Raw genomic sequence first — 16,445 nt, 5'->3', positions numbered from 1 at the left:
CCCCCTCATATGTGTAATAATTTCTTTTAATTTTAAACCTTTTAATAGTGCCTTTTTTTGCACTAAGATCTTACATCCAAGATCTCATATTTTTCTACAAAGATTTCCGTTCTTTTAACTCGTTTTCATTCTAATTTCTTACGGCTCACTGATGTTTGCAAAAAATGCAAAGAACCCCATATTTCTGCCATAAATAACAATGATGAGAGAATTTTAATGATATACTCATTATTGTTTTTAGACCGCTGATCAGAGTAGATCAGACTTCTGATCAGAGCAGTACGATCAGACCGCTGATCAGAGCAGTACGATCAGACCGCTGATCAGAGCAGATCCAAATGAGTGTGCATTGTCAGTTTAATATACATATACTGATATTTAGTAATCAAAATGTTAATATTGTTTGATTTATTAAAGCCATAAAAGTAAAAACATTTATATTTTTTCAGTAAAGTGCAAATTTTGTTCTGGCCTTGGGAAGGCATAGGGGTTTTGCGCCCCACTTATGTTAATTTCTGCTCGTTTTGAGTTTGACTCGGTTATTTATTGTAATTTCTGTTCGTTTTGGGTTTCGTTTATTTGTCAATGCTGATTTGTGATAGTTTCACGCTTGGTAGATTATTTGATTTTAGTTTTGCTCATTTTTTGTTTAATGGAGTTCTTTACTTTTCTTTGAAAAACTTATTCTGTGGAAATTTTTTTTAATTAATACGAAATAAGTGAGTTGCTAAAGACTCACTACCTTTATTTATTCATATTTTCTATTTCTACTTTTTTTTATCTTCACAATAAAGTTATGAAAACACATTGATTAATTGCCACAACGGACCTAGGTCTGAGGAATTGTATTGGAGGTGGCGTAGTGGGACCCTTAACACTATATAGGAGACTATTTAGTCTTATATACTGGAGACTATGTAGGACACCCTGCATTCAATTACACTTTCTCTCAATTTTAGACTTTCTAGTTGTCATGCAAAATCTGTTGATTCTCAGTGACATCTAAACATTCAAAATTAAGTAACGACTACAATAACTGCGCCACTGCACATGCAGAAATTTAATTCCTTTTTTTTTTTAATTTATTAAGGTATGTATGGTTATGCAAGTTTTCATTTCTAATTAACCACTTTGACTTTTAAAAGGGCACTAGAAATTCTGATTACCAATCAAATGAGCCCTCTCCGAAGTATATATGACCACCCTTTCAATAAAAAAAAACCTGTTATGCCCAAAGGCATAACTTAGCACTCCTGCCCTGACAGCTGTTGGGTGAGGGGGTGTATTCCTCTAAAACTTAATTTTCGCACTCTTCAATTACGATGAACAAAACTGCTATCTTCAAATTTTATTGGACATTTTTGTGGAAATGATGAGCGTGGTGTCGGGCTTGTTGTTCTCAAACCGCTTGACGGAAAAAGTGCAATATAACTTCCAATTTCAAATCAAATGAGTCTATCTAAAATTTGAACGAACACCCATTCCATAAAAAACCTTATATGCTCCTAGGGCATAATTATCCTCAGGACACTGCGGGGTTGTGTCAACCGTAGAGGCATTGTTATGTGTTTTTTGGCCCATTTAGAACAAAATTGCTATCTCGCAATTTCAATAAGATTTGTTTGGTGAAAAGAGGGGTAGTGGAGGGAGGGGCTATCCGCCTTTTATCACTTTCGACTCTTAAAAAGGAACCAGAACTTCCGATTTTCTATCAAATGAGCCTCCTCCAAAGTTTATACAACCATTCCTTGCATAAAAACCTCAAATATTCCAGAAGCATAACTTAAAACCATTGTCCCCAGGCTCTGTCTTTTTTCAACTCCAAAAGCCTTGCTAGTATATGATATTTGGACTCTCAAATAGAATGGCTATTTCAAAATTTCTATTAGATGTATATTGGGAAAACACGACGTCTTTGTGTGGGGAAGGGGGATCAGCTGCGGTTCGATCACTTTGACTCTTATAAACGGTACTATTGCTTCTGATTATCAATCCAATGAGCCCCCCCCCCTCCCTCTGAAGTTTACACGACCACACTTTCTATAAAAAAACTTATATGCCCTCACGGAATAACTTGCAACCCTTGCCCGGAGAGCTGTTTCCAACCCTTTACTACTATGAACCTAACTGTTATCACAAAACTTTGATCGGGTGTCTTTTTGGAAATAATGAGCGTGTGGGAGCGAGCTGGTTGCTTTCAAATCACTTTTGACTCTTAAAATTGGCACTATGCCTTCAAATTTCAAATCCAATTAGCCCTGCATTACTTTTGACTCTACATTACTTTTTTTTCAACCAAATCAGACTCCTCTAAAGTTTATACTAACATCCATTCCATGAAAACCTTAAATGCTCCCGAGGCATAAGTTAAAACCATTGTCCTCAGGCTCTGGGGGTTCTTTTCAACCCAACCAGCCTTTTGGACTATTTTCAGTAAAATTGTTGTCTCAAAATTTCAATTTAATGCATTTCGGAACATTACGATGTGTGTAGAGGAAGGGGATAGCTGCCCTCCGGTCACCGTTAATCTCAAACAAAAAGATCAATAGGGAATTCTTTTTGTAAGACAGTGAAGATAATGAATATTTTGGCCCTATGTCCGTCCTCAGCAAGACACAAATTTATAAAAGAAGAAAGACAACAATATGCGACCAATAAAACTAAAATGTAAGATTTTTTAAAACTGTCCCAATATCCTTACTTCAGCGAAGTTCAACCAGGACTGATAAAAAGTTAGGTAAAACAAGGCGATTCATTGAGATGATAGAAAATTAATTTAAAACACGTTTTAATTACAAACAATTCTAATCCAGCCTTTTTGACAGCTAATCTCAAAGGTTTTTTTGTGACCGGTTCTGTATTAATGTTTTAGTTTTTTATAATATTTTGCAAGATCATTTTTAATTAAATTTGTGTATAGAGCATTTAGTGTATATTCCCCAAGTCCCTATTTGAGGAAATATTATTAATTAAGTCTGATTTCTATTGCTTTTCGAACTACCTATTTTATGCATAGGTCACTGCTAATAAGTGCAGATTCATCAAAAGATATTTTGTGGCTAGGATTTTCAAATACATGGATGCCTAAACCAGAATCTAATGAGACAGTAGCAGTATTATAATTTAGAGCTTTGGCAATATCATCTTTATGCTGCTGTAGGCGTTTCTCTAAAATTCTGATGTGTTCTACCTACATAGTATTTGCCGAAGTTGCATGTTATTTAATAGATCCCTCTTTGGCGAGTAACTGGGGTTTTATCTTTACCAGAATTTAGGAAATCTATGATTTTGATATTATTGGCATATACTAGATACAGATTATTTTGTGTGCAAATTTTTTTAAGATTTGTAGTGATTTTTGGGATATAAGGGAGGTAAATCATGTTTGAAGGCTTGTCGAGAATCTCACATGGTAAACTATCATTAATTTTACGGGAGTGTCTTTTCAGTCTATGGTTAATTACGCTATTAATAAATAAAATGGGATACACATTTCCAAGAAGTATGTCCCTGATAAAGTTTAGTTCTGCTGTGATAAAGTTTAGTTCTGCTTGGCCCTAGAACTTCTAGTGCCAATGGCAATCCAATGAGCCACCTCTGAAGCTTATATGATTTTTCTTTCTTTTAAAACATTATATGCCCCTAATGCATAACTTACAACTCATGGACTGGGAGCTTTGGGGTGGGGGGGATTCTTCGTCGGAAAATAATTTTCGAAAATAGCAACTACGCTGAACGAAATGGCTATCTCAAATTTTTAATTGGATGTGGTAGGGGGAAATGATGGGCGGGGGCTGGCTGGTTGCCCTCTTATCACTTATGACCATTAAAAAGGGAACTAGATCTTTAAAATTCCAATCAAATGAGCCCTTTTTAAGTTTATACGTCAAATCTTTCTATGCGAAGTGCCCCAGTCAATAACAAACAAATCAATAAGTAAATAATACATTGTGCCAACATCTTTCTTTAGTTAGGCAGCGCTATTATGCTGTCTATGATAAAAAGCAGATTTTAGAAATGATTTGTGGAAAAAAACCTACATATACATTTAATTTTATGTATGCACATAATGACTATATATTTACATTTTTACACGTAGTTAAAAAGAAAAAGTAGTCAGATTTGTTTAGTAAGGTTTACTGTTAAAGTTTTCTGTGTCTGTTTAATCTAAAGTTTATTTTAAAAGTTGACGATGGTTTACCATGTGACAGTGAGAAGCCCTTTCATTTCCCAAAGTATGTTTTGTCACCGAAACGTGAAGATGTTCCCTTGCTCAATTTACCAAGCATTTCAGGACCATGTATATTTGAATATGTCACCCAGGAATTGGAATCAAAATTTTTAACAATAAAGGTACATCTGAAACATTGTCTTTGTATTGACTGAAATTTATTAGAAATATTCTATAGGACAAAAATAGGACAATGGGACTTAATCTTAAGATGGAATTTTTTTTTATCTTATTCTAATGTGCAGGTGTTTGCGAAACCGTTTTTGTAGTATATCATGTACATTTATAAGTTTTCATTTGAAAGGAATTCGGTAGGTTTATCATTTTTCAAAAGGCTTGATTATAAACTTTAAAACTACCTCTTTAATGTAAAATTTAGAATCCTTATTTATATGTATATTTCTCCTTATTATTCATTTTGTAAAGATGAAGTCAAAAGTTTATTCGTCTGTTTTTAGAACAAGTTGTTTTAAATATATAGCTAGAAGAACATAGTGAGTCCCATGAGATGGAAAAAACACAATAGTCACGTTTTCCTCAGGTCTTGTAGATAACAGTTCAAATAGGAATAAATCATTTTAACTGAAAGTGAAAAACGTTTTTTATAATCCAAAGCTTTACGACAACCCAAAAAAATGTTGCCTGAAATTTACCTTTTCATTCTACTAGCTCTTCCTCTTTTAGTTACAATAATTCCCAGTATTCGTTGTAACATTTCCTACCCTTAACGTCTGGTTTGATTTACTTTTTATCGTATAAGGTTTCATTTTCGCTCTTTTGTTGCATTAGAATAACTAATTTTAAAAGCTAATATAAGTTTCACCACGAGGGAGAAAAGAGGGATCGAAAATAAAATTAGTTATAAAAACACATGGAAATATATACTGCCTTTTTTTCTTTCTTTTTTTAACTCTGTAGACTTTTAACATATTGAAAGATTTTTTTTCGGTTTTTTGAGTTTTGATATTTTTATTTATTCGTTTTTTTTTGTCTTTTAACTTTAGACTTTTAAAACGTATTCAACGATTATGTTTTTGTTTTCGGTTTTTGAGTTTATATTTTATGTTTTATTCTTTTTTTTGGTTTTTAACTGTTTTTTTAATTTAAGAAAAATATTTTTTATAAAGACACTTAAAAAAAACTATAATTTTAGGTCACTTTTCACCACACATGTCTGGACTAAACTTACAAGGAATACGTCACTAGTTATTTCCAAGACTTTATCGACGAGTAGTTTCTCAAATGGATGTGAATCAGAATCTGAAGGAAAAGGCTTTATTTTCAGAAAACAGGTTTGAAAAGTTGCCTTCAAAGTAAAAAGCATAGAAAATTAGAAAGTTGTCAAAGAACTCATAAAGAGAAAAATACATATTTATGTGATGTATGTGACAAGATATTTTCTCGAATGCATAATTTCATCCAGCACCAAAGAGAGCATACGGGTGAAAAACCGTTTAAATGTGGCGTACGTCACAAGACCTTTTCTCAAGCCGGACGTTTGAACCAGCATCAAAGATTATATACGGGTGAAAAACTGTTTAAATATAACCTATGTGACAAGACCTTCTCTCATGCAGGAAATTTAAAGCAGCACCAAAGAATACTTACGGGTGAGAAAGCATTTAAATTTATTATTTGAGTAAAAACCTTTTCTCAACAAGCGAATTTCAAAAGCCATCAAAGAATGCACACAGGTGAGAAACTTTGTTTAAGTGTGATGTTTGTGACAAAACCTTTTTTCAAGCTGGAAATTTGTATCAGCACCAAAGATTGCATAGAGGTGAAAAACTTTTTAAATGTGATGAATTTGACAAAACTTCTTCTCTGGCACAAAATTTGAACATAAATAAAGGATTACATACGGGTGAAAATCCATTAAAGTGTAAAACACTTAATTTTATGTTTGTGACAAGACCTTTTCTCATTCAGGAAATTTGAACAAGCACCAAAGAATCCATACGGGTGAAAAACAGTTTAAATGTGATGTATGTGACAGGACCTTTTCTCATGAAGGAAATTTGAACAAGCACCAAGGAATACATACGGGTGAAAAACCGTTTAAATGTGATGTAAGTGACAAGACATTTTCTCATGCGGGAAATTTGAATCAGCACCAAAGAATGCATACGGGTGAAAAATCGTTTAAATGTGATATTTGTGTCAAGACCTTTTCTCAAGCATCAAATTTGAAAGGCCATCAAAGAATGCATGCAGGTGACAAATGTTCAAATGTGAAATTTTTTTCAAGCAGGAAATTTGAATCAGCACCAAAGAGTGTATACGGGTGAAAAACTGCTTGAATGTGATGTATATGTCAAGGTGTTTTCTTTCGCTGCAAATTTGAACACACATCAAGCAGTGCATACACGTGAGAAACTATTTAAGTGCCATGTATGTAAAAAATGCTTTTTTCAACCTGGCAGTATGAACCGGCACCAAAGAGTGCATACCGTCAAATGGGGTTACTTTGAACTAAAAGTACATTTTTTTTCTCCTTTATTCGCAATAACTATTGTAAATAGTAACATGACAGCCTAGAAAAACCTTTCCATATGTATTTCTGACCGCTGAAGAGGGTGGACGTTGCTGATTTTTCTATCTCTTCCCACATGGCCAGTAGTTTTTTTTGTAAATGAAACCACACTTCGTCCAACTATGAATGACGTTATTTTATTTTATGTACTGTTCATGTAATTTCCTAATTTGTTCAAACCTGGCCATGCTTTGGGTAGCTTTGAACAACCACTTATTTACAGAATTTTTCTCTTAAGATTCAATATAAAAAACATCGCTAATATTGAACAAAATTAAGAAAAAACACAGAAAATTAGACTAAGATCATTTCAAAAAACAGAACTTGCAGAAAAAACCCAGAAAACCGGAGGCTAGAACTTGTGTTCTTTGCAAAGTTTTTGTATGACTTTGTAACTTCATGGTGCCCTGCAATTTGAAAAGGGGCAATGTTCTTTTTGAACGAATGGTCCAGCGAAAACATGTCTTCCTTCAGCAACACTGACATGATCTTTCTTGGACCAGTTGTAACTGAAGTCAGGGACCTGAGTCCGTCATACGAGTAGAATTGTCACCACCCTCATGTTCACTGTTCTAGCCTTCATCCCCACTAAGTTCACTGCAACCGTCGTACAGTTTTTCCTGCAAGTTGTCTGATGCGTTGTCAGATGAGCAGTCTAGATTCAGGATTTCTCGTAACTTTTTTCCAGCTCCTTTTCCTTTATTCGACTTCATTTTAGCTTTGTCAGATTTCACTTCACTTGTCCTTGAATCCTCAAGATCTTTATCTTCTCTGTCGCTCGATCCAGCTAGTGATTTTCCGGGAGCCTTTTTAGGATTTGTTCGCTTGCACAGTACCAACAGTGACAAACCGCCTTTTTTCAAAGAAAGTTATGACAGAATCACCAACTGCCCCACGGATTTTGTCATTTTATCTTCTATCGGGAATCTTTTTGATGCAATGCTTTCTGTCAAAGCATGCTGTGAACACATTTTGAAGGTTGACATTGTCATCCTTTGCCAGCTCATCCCAGAGGAGCTTCAGTAGCTTCGGAAACACCTCCTTTCGGACTGAATTTTTGGCAGGGTTTTGCATCTTGTATTCTTTGAGGGTTCTTCTCCAGATTTGTTTAGTTGGCCCAAAGAATGCTACATCAAGGGGTTGCAAGAAATGGGGACAATTTGCTGTTAAACAAACAAAAGCAATATCTTCTTCTTTGCAGACCTTGATAATCTTGTCACTGAAGTGAGAGCTTAGCTGATCGCCTTTAAAACCTTTCTTCCAGGCAGAGCTTTAAGGTGCAGAAGTAACTGAGACATGAACCTATCTTCGAATACACAGCCTTCAAAACAACCGGACTTGTTAACGTTATGTTGAGTACCACGAGGTCCCCCACTTCTCCAACTGGAGTACAAACCTTTTGCTTTATAACAAACATAAGGAGCCAATAGTTCTCCAGTAGCTGAACCACAGGCCAAAATCGAGACTGTAGTTTTAGTCTGGCTCATAATCTGCTCTGGGTATTTAACCCCCCTTTTGAATATACACTTTTTTCTGCCTGGATCATCACTTAGATTTGTTTCATCAAAGTTAAAAATATTGGATTCTGGCACATCTTTGATCGTTGATTCAATGTTATCAAAGTAGTTGGTAAGGTCTTGGCGAGTCACTTTTTCTCTTTCTCGAATAGTTTTGGCGCATTCGTACTGCTATTTGGTCTTTGTAGCACCTCAAGAAGGAGCCAACCCATTCACGACCTGGATGTTGTTTTTAAAAACGTTTACTCTTTTTCCAATGTTGTCAAGGTACGACGCAACTATCCATTGCATATCTGATTTGTCGAAAGGATTTCCCCATTCTGCAGCAATTTTAATATTTTTCACTAGAACTTCTTTATCTTCTTTATCAAGGCATACGGAATGCCCAACTTTCTTTGTATGCCAATTCTTCATCTTGTTATTCAGAGTGCCAACAGGTATGTTGAATCTTGTAGAAACATCACAATAACTTGCTCCATTTGAAAGTTCAGTTAAAGCTTCCTGAAGAGTATTTTTGTTGTAACTGGCATATGGTTGACTCCCAACCTTGTGCACATAAGTTCAGGGCATCTTGCTGAAAGAATTATATTTCATTCTAGCTAAAAAAAAATTCTTGGGGAATTTCAGGGGTGGGGGCGCTCCCCCCCTAAATATGCCACTGAATTCCAGGTACCCCAAGTATAAAGGGACCCAAAAAACAGCTGAAAAATTTGACAACGGTAACATTGAACGCACGCAGGGAACTTTGAACATGCGTTCAAAGTAACCCCATTTTTTTCCTAAACTTGGAGGGAACTTTGAACAGCTCTTCTCTGCTCGAACCATCGCAAACTGCACATCGATAATAGGCTGGTCTTAAACTTCCTGTATTTTTCTACTAGGTTACCAAATTATAACTTCTTCGCACATCTCTAAAAATATTTATGTCACTTTTTACAAACTATACCCAAATGGAAACAATATTACTTACTCATCAGCCCTAGACAACGACGATGTACGTGGCAAACTGAAGGAGAAAAATGACGGATATCAAACCTGACGTTATTCCAGTTTGAATGACTCCTGGTGGATGATATACAGAGATTGTATGTTTGGTCAGTAGATGCCACAAGGTAGCTACTGTTTTGTTCAAAGTAACCCACAACGTTAAAAGCAACCCCGTTTGACGGTGATGCTGAGTAGCCAATTATTTTTTTTATTTGAGAAGTGTTTTAAGTAAGTTTGCGTTTTGAATACCCATCAAAGACTGCATACAGGCGAGAATTTTTTTTAATGGGATGTGTGTAAAAAAAAAAAACTTTCTGATCTGTGCAATTTTTACTGGCATCAAAATGTGCATGCGGAAGTTTCAGAAGATTAGCGCAAGCTGTATCCTCAGTGGCTTGTGATGTTAATTCTTCAAACCACTTAGTAATACATCAAATGAGTACTTTTTTAATGTTTTTCTATGTATTTAGTTTCTATAGTAATTTCATCATTGTCCTGTGAAAACTAGTGATGTAAATTTGCTTGATTGTAATAAATGTGATTTATGTAAGAAATGCTTATCCAAATCCAGGCTTTTGAATAACCTCCAAAGAGTTCGTTAAACTATATAAAAAATGATTTAAGAAATTATTTAAACTATGATTTAAAAGAAAGTTTAAAATATGGTGTATGCAAGAAGTGCTTGCCTTGACTGGACTATCTGAACAAGCTCAAAAAGTGCATACAGGTGAGACATCATTTAAACGTAATTTGTGCAAAAGAATATTTTCATTGAAATTGGCTCTGTATTAGAATCTAATAACCCATTCTAAAAAAAAACTCTTAATTTATGCACTACAGCACGACTTTTTGGCGCAATTTTAACTTTTGTTATAAGAAAAAACTTGATGAAGAATTAAAGCTGGTCCGCGCTGGCTAATTCTCATATTTAAATTAACACTTTGGATATTTTTGTATAGTTTTCTGGTAATTCCATTTTTTGGCAATTGAAGCTTGTCTTTTCAGCAATCACGATGCTCACGATGCAAGATTTATTTGAGAAGGAGGGGGCTTGCAAATGATCAAATTTACGGTATCTTACATCCCTTGACCAAGATTACCGAAATTTTGAAAAACTGAAAGACTAGTTTGTTCGTCCTAATATTTGTGCTGGAGCTGCCCTAAAACGGGATTTAAAGTAAAAGTCAAAGTTTGTTTGATTGGTAAGATAAGATAAAATTTATTGCTGAAAAATGGCTATCACAAGCCCAAAAGGGCCGAATTCCCACTTGAGCGTCAAATACAGCGAAAAAAGAACAAAAAAAAAAAACAATTAAACAACAACAGAAAATTATAAAAGGGTCAATGTCAAATACGTAAAAAAATTAACAACAAAGTAAAAAGTAAACTCATAAAATTAGAAGGCCAATGTCAAGTCAGCAAAAATGCCCAAAAAAAAATAAAAAAAAAACACGTAAAATTAACAAAGGGATAAAATAGAATCAAAACAAAAACATCAGTTAGTTGGTGACTAACAAACATAAATATAAAACCTCCAAATTTGCAAAATGGGCATTAAAATTAATACATCTGAGGTAAAGTGTGCGTGGGGGGGGGGGGGGCAGCGGAGACTAAGTGGTTGAGAATGTCAAAAATGTAAGGGAAAAAAGTTCTTCTACATCTTTCAGTGCAAAATCGTATTGGGGCGAGAAGGAGGATTTTTGTTGACACAGAACGCGGGAGGCGGGGTCGAAGAGGTGAATATTGACCGGGGAAAAGGGGAGTTGTTCGAGGGTTATGAAGGGCATTGTTAGCAAAACGCAAGGTAATTTTTGCTCTCCTTTCCTTAAGGGTGACAAGGTTAGCTCTCCTAAGAAGGGAAATATAAGGTACTTTACCCTCATTGAAGATAATTCTTAGGCACCTTTTTTGTACTGCTTCTATTCTGTCCGACAATTCAATGGAAATGCCAGGATGCCAAACAGGAAAGGCGTACTCAAGGGTTGGGCGTACAAATGACAGGAAAATCCTTAAACAGTGCGATTTAAATTTTTTAAGGAGGGAAAATGCGGCATTTGCACGTTTTGAGATGTCATTAATATGAAAATTCTATTTTAAGTCGCTAGAGATGGTAACGCCTAGTAATTTCATAGTGGTAACGGACATTTCAGGTGGGGTTGGACAGGAGAAAGAAGGAGGAGTTTTAAGGAAATTAATAGTAAGAACAGTTGACTTTAAAGGGTTGACTTTCATATCATCAGTAAGAGCTTCGGCTGATATCGATTCCAAGATGTCCATTGGGTTGTTTTTTGAATTTTTGGAACATGTCTCTAAGACAGTTAGATCATCAATGAATTTCCATCTATCCGAGAACTAAACACCAAGGTTGTTTATCATTGTAAGAAATAAAATTGGACCTAAGAGAGTTCCTTGGGGCACACGATTATAAATTGGGAAGGGATTAAAATATACATTCATGTATTTCAAGACTTGCGTTCTGTTAGAGAGGAAAGACGCAGTTACTCTAATTAAATAAGGGTCAACTTGAAAGTCATTAGATAGCTTTTCTAATAGTATATTGTGGTTGATTAAATCAAAAGCTTTTTGCAAGTCAACAGCGATAACAGTAGAATGCAAGGTACTATTTCTACAACGCCCCCGTACCAAACAGGTTCTTCTAGTAGTCCTATTCTACAGGTCATCACACTCTTTGCCAGGGGAATGACGCAATTTCAAAGTTCAATGTCTTTTTGGTGATAAACCCAAACCAGCACGTCTTGTTTCGTTGTTATGCAATTATTTTTGTATATATTCATGTTTCATATTTGATTCTCAATCAGTTTGCCAGGGAATGACGCAATTTCAAATTTTGGTGATTAGGATTTGAATAAAAAAAAGGGTAATTAGTAATTGGAAAATTTTTTAATGCTTTTACAATCGGAGATGTTTGATTAACCATTGCAAAAAGGGGTAATGGGATATGTGAGCATTTGCAAAAAAGGGGTAATTAATCTTGAAAAGGGTAATTACTTCTTTAGTTTACGAGATTTGCGAATTTTTTGCGAACAGATATTTGCGTAAAGGTATTGCGATGGTTAAGAATAGGTCATTACACCTTTTTGCCAAGAGGAACGAGTATAATACATGTTTATTTATTTTTTTTAACTGGTATTTTTTCAATGAAGTCCATAGCACTTTGCAGAAACCCGTGAATGTAGGACTGAAAGTCCAATTACTAATCAAGCTACTGTGACCGCCATTTTTTGATCTGGTTAAGTGGGTATAATCTGGTTTGGTTTGCTATTGCGAGAGGACTCAAGCGATTTCTTTCTTACGGGGTTTCAGTTATGCAGGGGTTCAGTTACATGGGGTCGGTGGTCGTTATAATACACAAGTTCTATTTGAACAGTGTTGTGAGATCCCCTACCACACCCCCAAGGGACTCCGATCCCCCCATCCCGTGTATTAGCGTAGTTACTCTGTGGTTGTTATAATACACAAGCTTTAGTTTACGAGATTTGGGGACTTGAGTTGCACGAGAGTTCAGTTACATACGGATTCAGTTACACGGAGGTTTAGTTAAATTTTCGTCTGAAAAATAGGAGTTCACACTTAAAAAAGTTCTATTAAGAGCTATTTTTATGGATATGGTTCATTTTTGAACCAAAACTATGCTTTTCTGACTGAAGATACACATTTGAATCAGAAAAGGTGAAAATGTACACATCTAAAACATAAAAGTGTGTTTTGACTATATTTTCTATAATTTAGTCTGAAAAATAGGACTTCACACTTAAAAAGTTCTATTAAGAGCTTTTTTATGGAAATGGTTCATTTTTGAACCGAAACTATGCTTTTGTGACTGAAGATATACATTATAATCAGAAAATTGTTTAAAAATACGCTAAAAGATGATTCCCGTGAAGCTATTGTAGTTTTCTAAAAAAAATAAATGATTTTCAAAATCAAATAAAATGGCCCCATCTTTAACAAATATAGCCTTAGATAGTTAAAAATGCGCATAAATTCTTGATTTTCAATCTAACTTAACTTGTAGGAATAGGACATCATTCAAACAAGTAAATCAGCTTTATTTAAAGTATATTAATTGCACAAAAAAAGACTATTATTTTTCCTTGTTTTTCCCTCCAGGTGCTAAGGTCTCCATCTTGCTTTCAGTTAGTTTTCTTCTAAGTATACGATAGTAACGATTACGCCATCACCATACTTCATAATAGCCATCATGTGTTATATCATGATCATCATCCAATCTAGGCTCCCGATCTAAAAAAAACAAAAACAATTCAAAATAGAACTAGATCTTAACTAACAATTGTTAGTGGTAGTGTTACAATTGTTACCATATAGAACTACAGAATGATTTAAAACTGTATTAAAAGTTCAGAAACACATCTATACTATTTGCTAACAAACAGGGGTTCAGTTACATGGGGTCGGTGATCGTTATAATACAAAAGTTCTATTTGAATAGTGTTGTGAGATCCCCTACCACACTCCCAAAGGACTTCGATCCTCCCATCCCCACCCGTGGATTAGCGAAGTTACTCTGTGGTCGTTATAATACACAAGCTTTAGTTTACGAGATTTGGAGACTTGAGTTGCACGAGAGTTCAGTTACATACGGATTCAGTTACACGGGGGTTTAGTTAAATTTTCGTCTGAAAAATAGGAGTTCACACTTAAAAAGGTTCTATTAAGAGCTATTTTTATGGAAATGGTTCATTTTTGAACCAAAACTATGCTTTTCTGACTGAACATACACATTTGAATCAGAAAAGGTGAAAATGTACACATCTAAAACAGAAAAGTGTGTTTTGACTATATTTTCTATAATTTAGTCTGAAAAATAGGACTTCACACTTAAAAAGTTCTATTAAGAGCTTTTTTTTATGGAAATGGTTCATTTTTGAACTGAAACTATGCTTTTATGACTGAAGATATACATTATAATCAGAGAAATTGTTTAAAAATACGCTAAAAGATGATTCCCGTGAAGCTATTGTAGTTTTCTATAAAAAAAAAATGATTTTCAAAATCAAAGAAAATGGCCCCATCTTTAACAAATATAGCCTTAGATAGTTAAAAATGCGCATAAATTCTTGATTTTCAATCTAACTTAACGTGTAGGAATAGGACATCATTCAAACAAGTAAATCAGCTTTATTTAAAGTATATTAATTGCACAAAAAAAGACTATTATTTTTCCTTGTTTTTCCCTCCAGGTGCAAAGGTCTCCATCTCGCTTTCAGTTAGTTTTCTTCTAAGTATACGATAGTAACGATTACGCCATCGCCATACTTCATAATAGCCATCATGTGTTATATAATGATCATCATCCAATCTAGGCTCGTTTTCTATAAAAAATAAATGATTTTCAAAATCAAAGACACGGGGGTTTAGTTAAATTTTCGTCTGAAAAAATAGGAGTTCATACTTAAAAAAGTTCTATTAAGAGCTATTTTTATGGAAATGGTTCATTTTTGAACTAAAACTATGCTTTTCTGACTGAACATACACATTTGAATCAGAAAAGGTGAAAATGTACACATCTAAAACAGAAAAGTGTGTTTTGACTATATTTTCTATAATTTAGTCTGAAAAATAGGACTTCACACTTAAAAAGTTCTATTAAGAGCTTTTTTTTATGGAAATGGTTCATTTTTGAACTGAAACTATGCTTTTGTGACTGAAGATATACATTATAATCAGAGAAATTGTTTAAAAATACGCTAAAAGATGATTCCCGTGAAGCTCTTGTAATTTTTTATAAAAAATAAATGATTTTCAAAATCAAAGACACGGGGGTTTAGTTAAATTTTCGTCTGAAAAATAGGAGTTCACTTGAATCAGAAAAGGTGAAAATGTACACATCTAAAAAAGAAAAGTGTGTTTTGACTATATTTTATATAATTTAGTCCGAAAAATAGGACTTCACACTTAAAAAGTTCTATTAAGAGCTTTTTTTATGGAAATGGTTCATTTTTGAACCGAAACTATGCTTTTGTGACTGAAGATATACATTATAATCAGAGAAATTGTTTAAAAATACGCTAAAAGATGAGTCCCGTGAATCTATTGTAGTTTTCTATAAAAAATAAATGATTTTCAAAATCAAAGACACGGGGGTTTAGTTAAATTTTCGTCTGAAAAATAGGAGTTCACACTTAAAAAAGTTCTATTAAGAGCAATTTTTATGGAAATGGTTCATTTTTGAACCAAAACTATGCTTTTCTGACTGAACATACACAATTGAATCAGAAAAGGTGAAAATGTACACATCTAAAACAGAAAAGTGTGTTTTGACTATATTTTCTATAATTTAGTCTGAAAAATAGGACTTCACACTTAAAAAGTTCTATTAAGAGCTTTTTTTTTTATGGAAATGGTTCATTTTTGAACCGAAACTATGCTTTTGTGACTGAAGATATACATTATAATCAGAGAAATTGTTTAAAAATACGCTAAAAGATGATTCCCGTGAAGCTATTGTAGTTTTCTATAAAAAATAAATGATTTTCAAAATCAAAGACACGAGGGTTTAGTTAAATTTTCGTCTGAAAAATAGGAGTTCACTTGAATCAGAAAAGGTGAAAATGTACACATCTAAAACAGAAAAGCGTGTTTTGACTATATTTTCTATAATTTAGTCTGAAAAATAGGACTTCACATGCGCTTTACTGAAAATATACAAGTGAATATACATTGTCAATTTAATATACATATGCTGTTATCTAGTAATAAAAATGTAAATATCATCTGATACGTGTCTCATGTTCCCCAATTTTTTTTAAGATAGTACATTTTTATAAATACAAACAAAGTTTAGTAAAATTCTACTGTACTGTTCTATTATCTGTAAACAATACAATAAGTAAAGTTCGGTTAATGCTAATTAAATAAAAAAAAATATGATAAAAATTTAATATTTTATAAAAAAAATTCATTTACTAAAAAAAAAATAAATATCAGGTAAAACTAAAAAAAAAAAATAAATAATATATACATTAACAAATGTTAAAAAAAAACAACATAAAGAGGGGACATAAGTTGGGGCACAAAACCCCTATGCCTTCCCAAGACACGAACAAAATTTGCACTTTACTGAAAAAAAATACAAATCAATCGCTTTCAGGAGCTCACCAAGGTTGGCGAAGTAAATTCTTCTATTCGTGTTCCA

The 16,445-nt window shown here is 33.8% G+C and overlaps 1 long non-coding RNA gene across 2 annotated transcripts in view; it reads left to right on the top strand.

Annotated features, from left to right (window-relative positions):
- The window catches only part of LOC148947945 (uncharacterized), a 435,585-nt gene extending 429,939 nt beyond the window's left edge, over positions 1-5,646 (top strand). For both annotated transcript variants that reach the window (XR_016142315.1, XR_016142316.1), the window contains exons 2-3: positions 4,187-4,353; positions 5,385-5,646. This is a non-coding gene — a long non-coding RNA (uncharacterized LOC148947945). The remainder of the gene's footprint in view (positions 1-4,186; positions 4,354-5,384) is intronic.
- Positions 5,647-16,445: the final 10,799 nt, after the last annotated feature.

This window comes from Artemia sp. Qi Xiang Cuo, chromosome 10, assembly GCF_049724085.1.
Source record: "Artemia sp. Qi Xiang Cuo chromosome 10, ASM4972408v1, whole genome shotgun sequence".
Classification (NCBI taxonomy): Eukaryota; Metazoa; Arthropoda; class Branchiopoda; order Anostraca; family Artemiidae; genus Artemia; species Artemia sp. Qi Xiang Cuo.
Note: the sequence above shows the minus strand (reverse complement) of the source record. Positions and strands in the feature narration are given on the sequence as shown.